Here is an 18,465-nt window from a genome sequence, read left to right on the forward strand (position 1 = left end):
GATGTGAGCAAATAATAGAATTTTTACAATACCTGGAAACTAAATGGCTCAAAATAATGAGAGATTTTACAAACTCACTCTGGTTTCTCAAACTCATCACAGGGGCCTGATGCACGACATTACTTTTTAAAATCTTACTGTTATTGATAAGGGGAACAAGGAACTTTTTAATTGCAAAGCGTTCATTAAAACAAAACTTGAGGAGCCAAACTTTGTATTACGGTGACCGAAGATGTGCAGTTTGAATAATAATCTTGAAATTCAGACGTACAAAGATTTTACACACTGATTTTCAACAGTAATTCCACAACCAATAAAGTTGAATCTTTTGAAAGACATGTCAAAGGTGTGAATCTGAAATTCACTTTCAAAGAAATTCACAATGAAATGCACTGTGTAAGTCCAGCATGTTGTCAGCTAAGAAATCAGCAAAAATGAACTATCTCATTACTGGCCATATAGATGAGAAAGGAAAATAAACTCATGTTTACAATGTGGATGTGAAAGAACAGTTTCTAGGTTCAGCTTCAATATTTATGTTTATGAATAATTGATATGTTCATATTGTCTAACAGCTATCTAGACGGATAAAGCTATGTATGCATCTATACATACTTATGCGTTCATACGCATCAGTATAAAACATTGATATTAAGTTTTTTCTAGACCAAATTCTAAAAAATGAGTTAAACAGTGAATCTCATAATTGTAGTAGGTCACACCGAGATTTGAACTCGGATCGCTGGATTCAGAGTCCAGAGTGCTAACCATTACACCATGGAACCCTCTCACAAGAGTGACTTTTCCATTGAGACAAAAGAGAGCGCCTCAGTGATGGCCTTCTCTTATATTGATACAAAGATATCTCATTTGAATGGTCATAGTGGATAGAGCTTTAATGTGATTTGATTCTTTTCGCTATATTCTCTATAAAAGTGTTAAATATTCAAATGTTTATCAGAATATAAAAGTTATATCACAATGTTCATCTTTGCCTGTAGCATAATTAAACAGTCTACATTTCCAGACTACAGAAGCAATGTCTCTGTCTCCTGCATGGGTGGCTCCATAGAGCAATGGTTGGCAATTTGGACTTTGCATCCAATGATCCGATTTGAGACCTTGGAGGGACTTTTTTTATTACTCTTGAGCTTTTCCATTTCTTCATCTTTGTTCATTGATAGCTCAAATCCAACACCAGTAGGTTGAAAGAGTCAATTATTGAATGCTTTCAAAATGTCCATCAGCTTGAACAAGTTACATCAATACAAACTTTACAATACTTTGACATCAAATTTCTTCACAAAGTAGTTAGCCATTATAAAATCATATCCTGATTTTCTCAAACGCATTTCAGACGGGTGATTCACAGCATCACTTTTTTAAGCTTTCCTGCTATTGATAAGGCGAAAATAGCACATTTTGAATGAGAAGTTTTCTTCAATCAAACATAGAGGAACCCAAATGATGATCTCATTCAGCTAGTAAAAATGTTGTTTTATATTAGTATGGAAATCGTGAAAAGAAAATGTTTTTCATGCTGATTTACAACAGTTGATCTCCAATCGTAAAATATAAGCTTTTGGTCGGAGGCATCACAGGTACTGATCAAATTCTCATTTTTGAACTTTATTCACAAATCATATGATATGCTTTGTATACATCAACTGTATTGTTGGATCAATAATGAGTAAAAAGTGACTATCTCAATTTCAGGACATATAAAAGAGAAAGAAGTAGAAACTCATGTTTCAAATGCTGAGAGGCAACAACTGTTCATGATTTTCACCTCCACTAATTATATTTATTTTTATAATCTATATGTTTATATTTTCCTATAAATATACAGAGACATATAGCTATATATACAGAGATACATATGTACAGGTTGATTTTTACATGTTTACAAGTAAATGTGATGTTGTTCCAAATAAAACTTCTAAGAACTGAATGGAAAAGAAAATTGTAAAGTTCAGATAAGTCCCACTGAAATTTGTACTCAGATCCCCGTTTTCAGAGTCCAGAGTGCTAACCATGACACCATCCACCCTCCCGTACCAGGGTGAGCTTTCCATTTTGACAGAAGAGATTTGCCTCAGGGGGCAACTTATCTTTCATTGAAAAATATTATCTCACGTAAAAACCACTGTTCAACAGAGTTATAACGTTATTTGAGTCTTTTGGGCAACATCCTTCCCCAACATAGTTCAATATGCAAAAGTTTACCAGAATAGGAAAGCAATCCAATTCAGTTTCTCTTTGACAGTAGAATATTAAAAACTTTGACATTTCCACATTGCTGCAGCAGTTTGCGCTCCTTTCACATGGGAGGTTCCATGGTGTAATGGTTAGCACTTTGGACTTTGAATCCAATGATCCGAGTTCAAATCTCGGTGGGACCATTTTATGACTCTTGACCAAATCATTTTCTTTCAAGTGTATTCATTAATATCACATATCTAATACCGGTAGGGTGAAAAGTTAATTTATTGATTATACTCTAAAAGTTTACTAGATGTGAGCAAATAATAGAATTTTTACAATACCTGGAAACTAAATGGCTCAAAATAATGAGAGATTTTACAAACTCACTCTGGTTTCTCAAACTCATCACAGGGGCCTGATGCACGACATTACTTTTTAAAATCTTACTGTTATTGATAAGGGGAACAAGGAACTTTTTAATTGCAAAGCGTTCATTAAAACAAAACTTGAGGAGCCAAACTTTGTATTACGGTGACCGAAGATGTGCAGTTTGAATAATAATCTTGAAATTCAGACGTACAAAGATTTTACACACTGATTTTCAACAGTAATTCCACAACCAATAAAGTTGAATCTTTTGAAAGACATGTCAAAGGTGTGAATCTGAAATTCACTTTCAAAGAAATTCACAATGAAATGCACTGTGTAAGTCCAGCATGTTGTCAGCTAAGAAATCAGCAAAAATGAACTATCTCATTACTGGCCATATAGATGAGAAAGGAAAATAAACTCATGTTTACAATGTGGATGTGAAAGAACAGTTTCTAGGTTCAGCTTCAATATTTATGTTTATGAATAATTGATATGTTCATATTGTCTAACAGCTATCTAGACGGATAAAGCTATGTATGCATCTATACATACTTATGCGTTCATACGCATCAGTATAAAACATTGATATTAGGTTTTTTCTAGACCAAATTCTAAAAAATGAGTTAAACAGTGAATCTCATAATTGTAGTAGGTCCCACCGAGATTTGAACTCGGATCGCTGGATTCAGAGTCCAGAGTGCTAACCATTACACCATGGAACCCTCTCCCACAAGAGTGACTTTTCCATTGAGACAAAAGAGAGCGCCTCAGTGATGGCCTTCTCTTATATTGATACAAAGATATCTCATTTGAATGGTCATAGTGGATAGAGCTTTAATGTGATTTGATTCTTTTCGCTATATTCTCTATAAAAGTGTTAAATATTCAAATGTTTATCAGAATATAAAAGTTATATCACAATGTTCATCTTTGCCTGTAGCATAATTAAACAGTCTACATTTCCAGACTACAGAAGCAATGTCTCTGTCTCCTGCATGGGTGGCTCCATAGAGCAATGGTTGGCAATTTGGACTTTGCATCCAATGATCCGATTTGAGACCTTGGAGGGACTTTTTTTATTACTCTTGAGCTTTTCCATTTCTTCATCTTTGTTCATTGATAGCTCAAATCCAACACCAGTAGGTTGAAAGAGTCAATTATTGAATGCTTTCAAAATGTCCATCAGCTTGAACAAGTTACATCAATACAAACTTTACAATACTTTGACATCAAATTTCTTCACAAAGTAGTTAGCCATTATAAAATCATATCCTGATTTTCTCAAACGCATTTCAGACGGGTGATTCACAGCATCACTTTTTTAAGCTTTCCTGCTATTGATAAGGCGAAAATAGCACATTTTGAATGAGAAGTTTTCTTCAATCAAACATAGAGGAACCCAAATGATGATCTCATTCAGCTAGTAAAAATGTTGTTTTATATTAGTATGGAAATCGTGAAAAGAAAATGTTTTTCATGCTGATTTACAACAGTTGATCTCCAATCGTAAAATATAAGCTTTTGGTCGGAGGCATCACAGGTACTGATCAAATTCTCATTTTTGAACTTTATTCACAAATCATATGATATGCTTTGTATACATCAACTGTATTGTTGGATCAATAATGAGTAAAAAGTGACTATCTCAATTTCAGGACATATAAAAGAGAAAGAAGTAGAAACTCATGTTTCAAATGCTGAGAGGCAACAACTGTTCATGATTTTCACCTCCACTAATTATATTTATTTTTATAATCTATATGTTTATATTTTCCTATAAATATACAGAGACATATAGCTATATATACAGAGATACATATGTACAGGTTGATTTTTACATGTTTATAAGTAAATGTGATGTTGTTCCAAATAAAACTTCTAAGAACTGAATGGAAAAGAAAATTGTAAAGTTCAGATAAGTCCCACTGAAATTTGTACTCAGATCCCCGTTTTCAGAGTGCAGAGTGCTAACCATGACACCATCCACCCTCCCGTACCAGGGTGAGCTTTCCATTTTGACAGAAGAGATTTGCCTAAGGGGGCAACTTATCTTTCATTGAAAAATATTATCTCACGTAAAAACCACTGTTCAACAGAGTTATAACGTTATTTGAGTCTTTTGGGCAACATCCTTCCCCAACATAGTTCAATATGCAAAAGTTTACCAGAATAGGAAAGCAATCCAATTCAGTTTCTCTTTGACAGTAGAATATTAAAAACTTTGACATTTCCACATTGCTGCAGCAGTTTGCGCTCCTTTCACATGGGAGGTTCCATGGTGTAATGGTTAGCACTTTGGACTTTGAATCCAATGATCCGAGTTCAAATCTCGGTGGGACCATTTTATGACTCTTGACCAAATCATTTTCTTTCAAGTGTATTCATTAATATCACATATCTAATACCGGTAGGGTGAAAAATTAATTTATTGATTATACTCTAAAAGTTTACTAGATGTGAGCAAATAATAGAATTTTTACAATACCTGGAAACTAAATGGCTCAAAATAATGAGAGATTTTACAAACTCACTCTGGTTTCTCAAACTCATCACAGGGGCCTGATGCACGACATTACTTTTTAAAATCTTACTGTTATTGATAAGGGGAACAAGGAACTTTTTAATTGCAAAGCGTTCATTAAAACAAAACTTGAGGAGCCAAACTTTGTATTACGGTGACCGAAGATGTGCAGTTTGAATAATAATCTTGAAATTCAGACGTACAAAGATTTTACACACTGATTTTCAACAGTAATTCCACAACCAATAAAGTTGAATCTTTTGAAAGACATGTCAAAGGTGTGAATCTGAAATTCACTTTCAAAGAAATTCACAATGAAATGCACTGTGTAAGTCCAGCATGTTGTCAGCTAAGAAATCAGCAAAAATGAACTATCTCATTACTGGCCATATAGATGAGAAAGGAAAATAAACTCATGTTTACAATGTGGATGTGAAAGAACAGTTTCTAGGTTCAGCTTCAATATTTATGTTTATGAATAATTGATATGTTCATATTGTCTAACAGCTATCTAGACGGATAAAGCTATGTATGCATCTATACATACTTATGCGTTCATACGCATCAGTATAAAACATTGATATTAGGTTTTTTCTAGACCAAATTCTAAAAAATGAGTTAAACAGTGAATCTCATAATTGTAGTAGGTCCCACCGAGATTTGAACTCGGATCGCTGGATTCAGAGTCCAGAGTGCTAACCATTACACCATGGAACCCTCTCACACAAGAGTGACTTTTCCATTGAGACAAAAGAGAGCGCATCAGTGATGGCCTTCTCTTATATTAATACAAAGATATCTCATTTGAATGGTCATAGTGGATAGAGCTTTAATGTGATTTGATTCTTTTCGCTATATTCTCTATAAAAGTGTTAAATATTCAAATGTTTATCAGAATATAAAAGTTATATCACAATGTTCATCTTTGCCTGTAGCATAATTAAACAGTCTACATTTCCAGACTACAGAAGCAATGTCTCTGTCTCCTGCATGGGTAGCTCCATAGAGCAATGGTTGGCAATTTGGACTTTGCATCCAATGATCCGATTTGAGACCTTGGAGGGACTTATTTTATTACTCTTGAGCTTTTCCATTTCTTCATCTTTGTTCATTGATAGCTCAAATCCAACACCAGTAGGTTGAAAGAGTCAATTATTGAATGCTTTCAAAATGTCCATCAGCTTGAACAAGTTACATCAATACAAACTTTACAATACTTTGACATCAAATTTCTTCACAAAGTAGTTAGCCATTATAAAATCATATCCTGATTTTCTCAAACGCATTTCAGACGGGTGATTCACAGCATCACTTTTTTAAGCTTTCCTGCTATTGATAAGGCGAAAATAGCACATTTTGAATGAGAAGTTTTCTTCAATCAAACATAGAGGAACCCAAATGATGATCTCATTCAGCTAGTAAAAATGTTGTTTTATATTAGTATGGAAATCGTGAAAAGAAAATGTTTTTCATGCTGATTTACAACAGTTGATCTCCAATCGTAAAATATAAGCTTTTGGTCGGAGGCATCACAGGTACTGATCAAATTCTCATTTTTGAACTTTATTCACAAATCATATGATATGCTTTGTATACATCAACTGTATTGTTGGATCAATAATGAGTAAAAAGTGACTATCTCAATTTCAGGACATATAAAAGAGAAAGAAGTAGAAACTCATGTTTCAAATGCTGAGAGGCAACAACTGTTCATGATTTTCACCTCCACTAATTATATTTATTTTTATAATCTATATGTTTATATTTTCCTATAAATATACAGAGACATATAGCTATATATACAGAGATACATATGTACAGGTTGATTTTTACATGTTTACAAGTAAATGTGATGTTGTTCCAAATAAAACTTCTAAGAACTGAATGGAAAAGAAAATTGTAAAGTTCAGATAAGTCCCACTGAAATTTGTACTCAGATCCCCGTTTTCAGAGTCCAGAGTGCTAACCATGACACCATCCACCCTCCCGTACCAGGGTGAGCTTTCCATTTTGACAGAAGAGATTTGCCTCAGGGGGCAACTTATCTTTCATTGAAAAATATTATCTCACGTAAAAACCACTGTTCAACAGAGTTATAACGTTATTTGAGTCTTTTGGGCAACATCCTTCCCCAACATAGTTCAATATGCAAAAGTTTACCAGAATAGGAAAGCAATCCAATTCAGTTTCTCTTTGACAGTAGAATATTAAAAACTTTGACATTTCCACATTGCTGCAGCAGTTTGCGCTCCTTTCACATGGGAGGTTACATGGTGTAATGGTTAGCACTTTGGACTTTGAATCCAATGATCCGAGTTCAAATCTCGGTGGGACCATTTTATGACTCTTGACCAAATCATTTTCTTTCAAGTGTATTCATTAATATCACATATCTAATACCGGTAGGGTGAAAAATTAATTTATTGATTATACTCTAAAAGTTTACTAGATGTGAGCAAATAATAGAATTTTTACAATACCTGGAAACTAAATGGCTCAAAATAATGAGAGATTTTACAAACTCACTCTGGTTTCTCAAACTCATCACAGGGGCCTGATGCACGACATTACTTTTTAAAATCTTACTGTTATTGATAAGGGGAACAAGGAACTTTTTAATTGCAAAGCGTTCATTAAAACAAAACTTGAGGAGCCAAACTTTGTATTACGGTGACCGAAGATGTGCAGTTTGAATAATAATCTTGAAATTCAGACGTACAAAGATTTTACACACTGATTTTCAACAGTAATTCCACAACCAATAAAGTTGAATCTTTTGAAAGACATGTCAAAGGTGTGAATCTGAAATTCACTTTCAAAGAAATTCACAATGAAATGCACTGTGTAAGTCCAGCATGTTGTCAGCTAAGAAATCAGCAAAAATGAACTATCTCATTACTGGCCATATAGATGAGAAAGGAAAATAAACTCATGTTTACAATGTGGATGTGAAAGAACAGTTTCTAGGTTCAGCTTCAATATTTATGTTTATGAATAATTGATATGTTCATATTGTCTAACAGCTATCTAGACGGATAAAGCTATGTATGCATCTATACATACTTATGCGTTCATACGCATCAGTATAAAACATTGATATTAAGTTTTTTCTAGACCAAATTCTAAAAAAGGAGTTAAACAGTGAATCTCATAATTATAGTAGGTCCCACCGAGATTTGAACTCGGATCGCTGGATTCAGAGTCCAGAGTGCTAACCATTACACCATGGAACCCTCTCACAAGAGTGACTTTTCCATTGAGACAAAAGAGAGCGCCTCAGTGATGGCCTTCTCTTATATTGATACAAAGATATCTCATTTGAATGGTCATAGTGGATAGAGCTTTAATGTGATTTGATTCTTTTCGCTATATTCTCTATAAAAGTGTTAAATATTCAAATGTTTATCAGAATATAAAAGTTATATCACAATGTTCATCTTTGCCTGTAGCATAATTAAACAGTCTACATTTCCAGACTACAGAAGCAATGTCTCTGTCTCCTGCATGGGTGGCTCCATAGAGCAATGGTTGGCAATTTGGACTTTGCATCCAATGATCCGATTTGAGACCTTGGAGGGACTTTTTTTATTACTCTTGAGCTTTTCCATTTCTTCATCTTTGTTCATTGATAGCTCAAATCCAACACCAGTAGGTTGAAAGAGTCAATTATTGAATGCTTTCAAAATGTCCATCAGCTTGAACAAGTTACATCAATACAAACTTTACAATACTTTGACATCAAATTTCTTCACAAAGTAGTTAGCCATTATAAAATCATATCCTGATTTTCTCAAACGCATTTCAGACGGGTGATTCACAGCATCACTTTTTTAAGCTTTCCTGCTATTGATAAGGCGAAAATAGCACATTTTGAATGAGAAGTTTTCTTCAATCAAACATAGAGGAACCCAAATGATGATCTCATTCAGCTAGTAAAAATGTTGTTTTATATTAGTATGGAAATCGTGAAAAGAAAATGTTTTTCATGCTGATTTACAACAGTTGATCTCCAATCGTAAAATATAAGCTTTTGGTCGGAGGCATCACAGGTACTGATCAAATTCTCATTTTTGAACTTTATTCACAAATCATATGATATGCTTTGTATACATCAACTGTATTGTTGGATCAATAATGAGTAAAAAGTGACTATCTCAATTTCAGGACATATAAAAGAGAAAGAAGTAGAAACTCATGTTTCAAATGCTGAGAGGCAACAACTGTTCATGATTTTCACCTCCACTAATTATATTTATTTTTATAATCTATATGTTTATATTTTCCTATAAATATACAGAGACATATAGCTATATATACAGAGATACATATGTACAGGTTGATTTTTACATGTTTACAAGTAAATGTGATGTTGTTCCAAATAAAACTTCTAAGAACTGAATGGAAAAGAAAATTGTAAAGTTCAGATAAGTCCCACTGAAATTTGTACTCAGATCCCCGTTTTCAGAGTCCAGAGTGCTAACCATGACACCATCCACCCTCCCGTACCAGGGTGAGCTTTCCATTTTGACAGAAGAGATTTGCCTCAGGGGGCAACTTATCTTTCATTGAAAAATATTATCTCACGTAAAAACCACTGTTCAACAGAGTTATAACGTTATTTGAGTCTTTTGGGCAACATCCTTCCCCAACATAGTTCAATATGCAAAAGTTTACCAGAATAGGAAAGCAATCCAATTCAGTTTCTCTTTGACAGTAGAATATTAAAAACTTTGACATTTCCACATTGCTGCAGCAGTTTGCGCTCCTTTCACATGGGAGGTTCCATGGTGTAATGGTTAGCACTTTGGACTTTGAATCCAATGATCCGAGTTCAAATCTCGGTGGGACCATTTTATGACTCTTGACCAAATCATTTTCTTTCAAGTGTATTCATTAATATCACATATCTAATACCGGTAGGGTGAAAAGTTAATTTATTGATTATACTCTAAAAGTTTACTAGATGTGAGCAAATAATAGAATTTTTACAATACCTGGAAACTAAATGGCTCAAAATAATGAGAGATTTTACAAACTCACTCTGGTTTCTCAAACTCATCACAGGGGCCTGATGCACGACATTACTTTTTAAAATCTTACTGTTATTGATAAGGGGAACAAGGAACTTTTTAATTGCAAAGCGTTCATTAAAACAAAACTTGAGGAGCCAAACTTTGTATTACGGTGACCGAAGATGTGCAGTTTGAATAATAATCTTGAAATTCAGACGTACAAAGATTTTACACACTGATTTTCAACAGTAATTCCACAACCAATAAAGTTGAATCTTTTGAAAGACATGTCAAAGGTGTGAATCTGAAATTCACTTTCAAAGAAATTCACAATGAAATGCACTGTGTAAGTCCAGCATGTTGTCAGCTAAGAAATCAGCAAAAATGAACTATCTCATTACTGGCCATATAGATGAGAAAGGAAAATAAACTCATGTTTACAATGTGGATGTGAAAGAACAGTTTCTAGGTTCAGCTTCAATATTTATGTTTATGAATAATTGATATGTTCATATTGTCTAACAGCTATCTAGACGGATAAAGCTATGTATGCATCTATACATACTTATGCGTTCATACGCATCAGTATAAAACATTGATATTAGGTTTTTTCTAGACCAAATTCTAAAAAATGAGTTAAACAGTGAATCTCATAATTGTAGTAGGTCCCACCGAGATTTGAACTCGGATCGCTGGATTCAGAGTCCAGAGTGCTAACCATTACACCATGGAACCCTCTCCCACAAGAGTGACTTTTCCATTGAGACAAAAGAGAGCGCCTCAGTGATGGCCTTCTCTTATATTGATACAAAGATATCTCATTTGAATGGTCATAGTGGATAGAGCTTTAATGTGATTTGATTCTTTTCGCTATATTCTCTATAAAAGTGTTAAATATTCAAATGTTTATCAGAATATAAAAGTTATATCACAATGTTCATCTTTGCCTGTAGCATAATTAAACAGTCTACATTTCCAGACTACAGAAGCAATGTCTCTGTCTCCTGCATGGGTGGCTCCATAGAGCAATGGTTGGCAATTTGGACTTTGCATCCAATGATCCGATTTGAGACCTTGGAGGGACTTTTTTTATTACTCTTGAGCTTTTCCATTTCTTCATCTTTGTTCATTGATAGCTCAAATCCAACACCAGTAGGTTGAAAGAGTCAATTATTGAATGCTTTCAAAATGTCCATCAGCTTGAACAAGTTACATCAATACAAACTTTACAATACTTTGACATCAAATTTCTTCACAAAGTAGTTAGCCATTATAAAATCATATCCTGATTTTCTCAAACGCATTTCAGACGGGTGATTCACAGCATCACTTTTTTAAGCTTTCCTGCTATTGATAAGGCGAAAATAGCACATTTTGAATGAGAAGTTTTCTTCAATCAAACATAGAGGAACCCAAATGATGATCTCATTCAGCTAGCAAAAATGTTGTTTTATATTAGTATGGAAATCGTGAAAAGAAAATGGTTTTCATGCTGATTTACAACAGTTGATCTCCAATCGTAAAATATAAGCTTTTGGTCGGAGGCATCACAGGTACTGATCAAATTCTCATTTTTGAACTTTATTCACAAATCATATGATATGCTTTGTATACATCAACTGTATTGTTGGATCAATAATGAGTAAAAAGTGACTATCTCAATTTCAGGACATATAAAAGAGAAAGAAGTAGAAACTCATGTTTCAAATGCTGAGAGGCAACAACTGTTCATGATTTTCACCTCCACTAATTATATTTATTTTTATAATCTATATGTTTATATTTTCCTATAAATATACAGAGACATATAGCTATATATACAGAGATACATATGTACAGGTTGATTTTTACATGTTTACAAGTAAATGTGATGTTGTTCCAAATAAAACTTCTAAGAACTGAATGGAAAAGAAAATTGTAAAGTTCAGATAAGTCCCACTGAAATTTGTACTCAGATCCCCGTTTTCAGAGTCCAGAGTGCTAACCATGACACCATCCACCCTCCCGTACCAGGGTGAGCTTTCCATTTTGACAGAAGAGATTTGCCTCAGGGGGCAACTTATCTTTCATTGAAAAATATTATCTCACGTAAAAACCACTGTTCAACAGAGTTATAACGTTATTTGAGTCTTTTGGGCAACATCCTTCCCCAACATAGTTCAATATGCAAAAGTTTACCAGAATAGGAAAGCAATCCAATTCAGTTTCTCTTTGACAGTAGAATATTAAAAACTTTGACATTTCCACATTGCTGCAGCAGTTTGCGCTCCTTTCACATGGGAGGTTCCATGGTGTAATGGTTAGCACTTTGGACTTTGAATCCAATGATCCGAGTTCAAATCTCGGTGGGACCATTTTATGACTCTTGACCAAATCATTTTCTTTCAAGTGTATTCATTAATATCACATATCTAATACCGGTAGGGTGAAAAGTTAATTTATTGATTATACTCTAAAAGTTTACTAGATGTGAGCAAATAATAGAATTTTTACAATACCTGGAAACTAAATGGCTCAAAATAATGAGAGATTTTACAAACTCACTCTGGTTTCTCAAACTCATCACAGGGGCCTGATGCACGACATTACTTTTTAAAATCTTACTGTTATTGATAAGGGGAACAAGGAACTTTTTAATTGCAAAGCGTTCATTAAAACAAAACTTGAGGAGCCAAACTTTGTATTACGGTGACCGAAGATGTGCAGTTTGAATAATAATCTTGAAATTCAGACGTACAAAGATTTTACACACTGATTTTCAACAGTAATTCCACAACCAATAAAGTTGAATCTTTTGAAAGACATGTCAAAGGTGTGAATCTGAAATTCACTTTCAAAGAAATTCACAATGAAATGCACTGTGTAAGTCCAGCATGTTGTCAGCTAAGAAATCAGCAAAAATGAACTATCTCATTACTGGCCATATAGATGAGAAAGGAAAATAAACTCATGTTTACAATGTGGATGTGAAAGAACAGTTTCTAGGTTCAGCTTCAATATTTATGTTTATGAATAATTGATATGTTCATATTGTCTAACAGCTATCTAGACGGATAAAGCTATGTATGCATCTATACATACTTATGCGTTCATACGCATCAGTATAAAACATTGATATTAAGTTTTTTCTAGACCAAATTCTAAAAAAGGAGTTAAACAGTGAATCTCATAATTATAGTAGGTCCCACCGAGATTTGAACTCGGATCGCTGGATTCAGAGTCCAGAGTGCTAACCATTACACCATGGAACCCTCTCACAAGAGTGACTTTTCCATTGAGACAAAAGAGAGCGCCTCAGTGATGGCCTTCTCTTATATTGATACAAAGATATCTCATTTGAATGGTCATAGTGGATAGAGCTTTAATGTGATTTGATTCTTTTCGCTATATTCTCTATAAAAGTGTTAAATATTCAAATGTTTATCAGAATATAAAAGTTATATCACAATGTTCATCTTTGCCTGTAGCATAATTAAACAGTCTACATTTCCAGACTACAGAAGCAATGTCTCTGTCTCCTGCATGGGTGGCTCCATAGAGCAATGGTTGGCAATTTGGACTTTGCATCCAATGATCCGATTTGAGACCTTGGAGGGACTTTTTTTATTACTCTTGAGCTTTTCCATTTCTTCATCTTTGTTCATTGATAGCTCAAATCCAACACCAGTAGGTTGAAAGAGTCAATTATTGAATGCTTTCAAAATGTCCATCAGCTTGAACAAGTTACATCAATACAAACTTTACAATACTTTGACATCAAATTTCTTCACAAAGTAGTTAGCCATTATAAAATCATATCCTGATTTTCTCAAACGCATTTCAGACGGGTGATTCACAGCATCACTTTTTTAAGCTTTCCTGCTATTGATAAGGCGAAAATAGCACATTTTGAATGAGAAGTTTTCTTCAATCAAACATAGAGGAAACCAAATGATGATCTCATTCAGCTAGTAAAAATGTTGTTTTATATTAGTATGGAAATCGTGAAAAGAAAATGTTTTTCATGCTGATTTACAACAGTTGATCTCCAATCGTAAAATATAAGCTTTTGGTCGGAGGCATCACAGGTACTGATCAAATTCTCATTTTTGAACTTTATTCACAAATCATATGATATGCTTTGTATACATCAACTGTATTGTTGGATCAATAATGAGTAAAAAGTGACTATCTCAATTTCAGGACATATAAAAGAGAAAGAAGTAGAAACTCATGTTTCAAATGCTGAGAGGCAACAACTGTTCATGATTTTCACCTCCACTAATTATATTTATTTTTATAATCTATATGTTTATATTTTCCTATAAATATACAGAGACATATAGCTATATATACAGAGATACATATGTACAGGTTGATTTTTACATGTTTACAAGTAAATGTGATGTTGTTCCAAATAAAACTTCTAAGAACTGAATGGAAAAGAAAATTGTAAAGTTCAGATAAGTCCCACTGAAATTTGTACTCAGATCCCCGTTTTCAGAGTCCAGAGTGCTAACCATGACACCATCCACCCTCCCGTACCAGGGTGAGCTTTCCATTTTGACAGAAGAGATTTGCCTCAGGGGGCAACTTATCTTTCATTGAAAAATATTATCTCACGTAAAAACCACTGTTCAACAGAGTTATAACGTTATTTGAGTCTTTTGGGCAACATCCTTCCCCAACATAGTTCAATATGCAAAAGTTTACCAGAATAGGAAAGCAATCCAATTCAGTTTCTCTTTGACAGTAGAATATTAAAAACTTTGACATTTCCACATTGCTGCAGCAGTTTGCGCTCCTTTCACATGGGAGGTTCCATGGTGTAATGGTTAGCACTTTGGACTTTGAATCCAATGATCCGAGTTCAAATCTCGGTGGGACCATTTTATGACTCTTGACCAAATCATTTTCTTTCAAGTGTATTCATTAATATCACATATCTAATACCGGTAGGGTGAAAAGTTAATTTATTGATTATACTCTAAAAGTTTACTAGATGTGAGCAAATAATAGAATTTTTACAATACCTGGAAACTAAATGGCTCAAAATAATGAGAGATTTTACAAACTCACTCTGGTTTCTCAAACTCATCACAGGGGCCTGATGCACGACATTACTTTTTAAAATCTTACTGTTATTGATAAGGGGAACAAGGAACTTTTTAATTGCAAAGCGTTCATTAAAACAAAACTTGAGGAGCCAAACTTTGTATTACGGTGACCGAAGATGTGCAGTTTGAATAATAATCTTGAAATTCAGACGTACAAAGATTTTACACACTGATTTTCAACAGTAATTCCACAACCAATAAAGTTGAATCTTTTGAAAGACATGTCAAAGGTGTGAATCTGAAATTCACTTTCAAAGAAATTCACAATGAAATGCACTGTGTAAGTCCAGCATGTTGTCAGCTAAGAAATCAGCAAAAATGAACTATCTCATTACTGGCCATATAGATGAGAAAGGAAAATAAACTCATGTTTACAATGTGGATGTGAAAGAACAGTTTCTAGGTTCAGCTTCAATATTTATGTTTATGAATAATTGATATGTTCATATTGTCTAACAGCTATCTAGACGGATAAAGCTATGTATGCATCTATACATACTTATGCGTTCATACGCATCAGTATAAAACATTGATATTAGGTTTTTTCTAGACCAAATTCTAAAAAATGAGTTAAACAGTGAATCTCATAATTGTAGTAGGTCCCACCGAGATTTGAACTCGGATCGCTGGATTCAGAGTCCAGAGTGCTAACCATTACACCATGGAACCCTCTCCCACAAGAGTGACTTTTCCATTGAGACAAAAGAGAGCGCCTCAGTGATGGCCTTCTCTTATATTGATACAAAGATATCTCATTTGAATGGTCATAGTGGATAGAGCTTTAATGTGATTTGATTCTTTTCGCTATATTCTCTATAAAAGTGTTAAATATTCAAATGTTTATCAGAATATAAAAGTTATATCACAATGTTCATCTTTGCCTGTAGCATAATTAAACAGTCTACATTTCCAGACTACAGAAGCAATGTCTCTGTCTCCTGCATGGGTGGCTCCATAGAGCAATGGTTGGCAATTTGGACTTTGCATCCAATGATCCGATTTGAGACCTTGGAGGGACTTTTTTTATTACTCTTGAGCTTTTCCATTTCTTCATCTTTGTTCATTGATAGCTCAAATCCAACACCAGTAGGTTGAAAGAGTCAATTATTGAATGCTTTCAAAATGTCCATCAGCTTGAACAAGTTACATCAATACAAACTTTACAATACTTTGACATCAAATTTCTTCACAAAGTAGTTAGCCATTATAAAATCATATCCTGATTTTCTCAAACGCATTTCAGACGGGTGATTCACAGCATCACTTTTTTAAGCTTTCCTGCTATTGATAAGGCGAAAATAGCACATTTTGAATGAGAAGTTTTCTTCAATCAAACATAGAGGAACCCAAATGATGATCTCATTCAGCTAGCAAAAATGTTGTTTTATATTAGTATGGAAATCGTGAAAAGAAAATGGTTTTCATGCTGATTTACAACAGTTGATCTCCAATCGTAAAATATAAGCTTTTGGTCGGAGGCATCACAGGTACTGATCAAATTCTCATTTTTGAACTTTATTCACAAATCATATGATATGCTTTGTATACATCAACTGTATTGTTGGATCAATAATGAGTAAAAAGTGACTATCTCAATTTCAGGACATATAAAAGAGAAAGAAGTAGAAACTCATGTTTCAAATGCTGAGAGGCAACAACTGTTCATGATTTTCACCTCCACTAATTATATTTATTTTTATAATCTATATGTTTATATTTTCCTATAAATATACAGAGACATATAGCTATATATACAGAGATACATATGTACAGGTTGATTTTTACATGTTTACAAGTAAATGTGATGTTGTTCCAAATAAAACTTCTAAGAACTGAATGGAAAAGAAAATTGTAAAGTTCAGATAAGTCCCACTGAAATTTGTACTCAGATCCCCGTTTTCAGAGTCCAGAGTGCTAACCATGACACCATCCACCCTCCCGTACCAGGGTGAGCTTTCCATTTTGACAGAAGAGATTTGCCTCAGGGGGCAACTTATCTTTCATTGAAAAATATTATCTCACGTAAAAACCACTGTTCAACAGAGTTATAACGTTATTTGAGTCTTTTGGGCAACATCCTTCCCCAACATAGTTCAATATGCAAAAGTTTACCAGAATAGGAAAGCAATCCAATTCAGTTTCTCTTTGACAGTAGAATATTAAAAACTTTGACATTTCCACATTGCTGCAGCAGTTTGCGCTCCTTTCACATGGGAGGTTCCATGGTGTAATGGTTAGCACTTTGGACTTTGAATCCAATGATCCGAGTTCAAATCTCGGTGGGACCATTTTATGACTCTTGACCAAATCATTTTCTTTCAAGTGTATTCATTAATATCACATATCTAATACCGGTAGGGTGAAAAGTTAATTTATTGATTATACTCTAAAAGTTTACTAGATGTGAGCAAATAATAGAATTTTTACAATACCTGGAAACTAAATGGCTCAAAATAATGAGAGATTTTACAAACTCACTCTGGTTTCTCAAACTCATCACAGGGGCCTGATGCACGACATTACTTTTTAAAATCTTACTGTTATTGATAAGGGGAACAAGGAACTTTTTAATTGCAAAGCGTTCATTAAAACAAAACTTGAGGAGCCAAACTTTGTATTACGGTGACCGAAGATGTGCAGTTTGAATAATAATCTTGAAATTCAGACGTACAAAGATTTTACACACTGATTTTCAACAGTAATTCCACAACCAATAAAGTTGAATCTTTTGAAAGACATGTCAAAGGTGTGAATCTGAAATTCACTTTCAAAGAAATTCACAATGAAATGCACTGTGTAAGTCCAGCATGTTGTCAGCTAAGAAATCAGCAAAAATGAACTATCTCATTACTGGCCATATAGATGAGAAAGGAAAATAAACTCATGTTTACAATGTGGATGTGAAAGAACAGTTTCTAGGTTCAGCTTCAATATTTATGTTTATGAATAATTGATATGTTCATATTGTCTAACAGCTATCTAGACGGATAAAGCTATGTATGCATCTATACATACTTATGCGTTCATACGCATCAGTATAAAACATTGATATTAGGTTTTTTCTAGACCAAATTCTAAAAAATGAGTTAAACAGTGAATCTCATAATTGTAGTAGGTCCCACCGAGATTTGAACTCGGATCGCTGGATTCAGAGTCCAGAGTGCTAACCATTACACCATGGAACCCTCTCCCACAAGAGTGACTTTTCCATTGAGACAAAAGAGAGCGCCTCAGTGATGGCCTTCTCTTATATTGATAC

At 34.0% G+C, this 18,465-nt stretch overlaps 13 non-coding genes across 13 annotated transcripts; 6 read left to right on the plus strand and 7 right to left on the minus strand.

The window, feature by feature from the left end:
• The first annotated feature begins 2,330 nt into the window (after positions 1–2,330).
• Positions 2,331–2,402, plus strand: TRNAQ-UUG (transfer RNA glutamine (anticodon UUG)). The gene has a single exon. It is a non-coding gene; the product is annotated as a tRNA-Gln (tRNA).
• Positions 2,403–3,227: 825 nt separating this feature from the next.
• Positions 3,228–3,299, minus strand: TRNAQ-CUG (transfer RNA glutamine (anticodon CUG)). The gene has a single exon. It is a non-coding gene; the product is annotated as a tRNA-Gln (tRNA).
• A 1,547-nt stretch (positions 3,300–4,846) lies between these two features.
• On the plus strand, positions 4,847–4,918 carry TRNAQ-UUG (transfer RNA glutamine (anticodon UUG)). Its single transcript has one exon. It is a non-coding gene; the product is annotated as a tRNA-Gln (tRNA).
• An 825-nt stretch (positions 4,919–5,743) lies between these two features.
• On the minus strand, positions 5,744–5,815 carry TRNAQ-CUG (transfer RNA glutamine (anticodon CUG)). The gene has a single exon. It is a non-coding gene; the product is annotated as a tRNA-Gln (tRNA).
• A 2,444-nt stretch (positions 5,816–8,259) lies between these two features.
• TRNAQ-CUG (transfer RNA glutamine (anticodon CUG)) lies at positions 8,260–8,331 on the minus strand. The gene has a single exon. It is a non-coding gene; the product is annotated as a tRNA-Gln (tRNA).
• A 1,545-nt stretch (positions 8,332–9,876) lies between these two features.
• Positions 9,877–9,948, plus strand: TRNAQ-UUG (transfer RNA glutamine (anticodon UUG)). The gene has a single exon. It is a non-coding gene; the product is annotated as a tRNA-Gln (tRNA).
• Positions 9,949–10,773: 825 nt separating this feature from the next.
• TRNAQ-CUG (transfer RNA glutamine (anticodon CUG)) lies at positions 10,774–10,845 on the minus strand. The gene has a single exon. It is a non-coding gene; the product is annotated as a tRNA-Gln (tRNA).
• Positions 10,846–12,392: 1,547 nt separating this feature from the next.
• On the plus strand, positions 12,393–12,464 carry TRNAQ-UUG (transfer RNA glutamine (anticodon UUG)). The gene has a single exon. It is a non-coding gene; the product is annotated as a tRNA-Gln (tRNA).
• Positions 12,465–13,289: 825 nt separating this feature from the next.
• Positions 13,290–13,361, minus strand: TRNAQ-CUG (transfer RNA glutamine (anticodon CUG)). The gene has a single exon. It is a non-coding gene; the product is annotated as a tRNA-Gln (tRNA).
• Positions 13,362–14,906: 1,545 nt separating this feature from the next.
• Positions 14,907–14,978, plus strand: TRNAQ-UUG (transfer RNA glutamine (anticodon UUG)). The gene has a single exon. It is a non-coding gene; the product is annotated as a tRNA-Gln (tRNA).
• Positions 14,979–15,803: 825 nt separating this feature from the next.
• Positions 15,804–15,875, minus strand: TRNAQ-CUG (transfer RNA glutamine (anticodon CUG)). Its single transcript has one exon. It is a non-coding gene; the product is annotated as a tRNA-Gln (tRNA).
• Positions 15,876–17,422: 1,547 nt separating this feature from the next.
• TRNAQ-UUG (transfer RNA glutamine (anticodon UUG)) lies at positions 17,423–17,494 on the plus strand. The gene has a single exon. It is a non-coding gene; the product is annotated as a tRNA-Gln (tRNA).
• Positions 17,495–18,319: 825 nt separating this feature from the next.
• On the minus strand, positions 18,320–18,391 carry TRNAQ-CUG (transfer RNA glutamine (anticodon CUG)). Its single transcript has one exon. It is a non-coding gene; the product is annotated as a tRNA-Gln (tRNA).
• Between the last annotated feature and the right edge of the window lie 74 nt (positions 18,392–18,465).

This window comes from Triturus cristatus, chromosome 5_2 (assembly GCF_964204655.1).
Source record: "Triturus cristatus chromosome 5_2, aTriCri1.1, whole genome shotgun sequence".
Classification (NCBI taxonomy): Eukaryota; Metazoa; Chordata; class Amphibia; order Caudata; family Salamandridae; genus Triturus; species Triturus cristatus.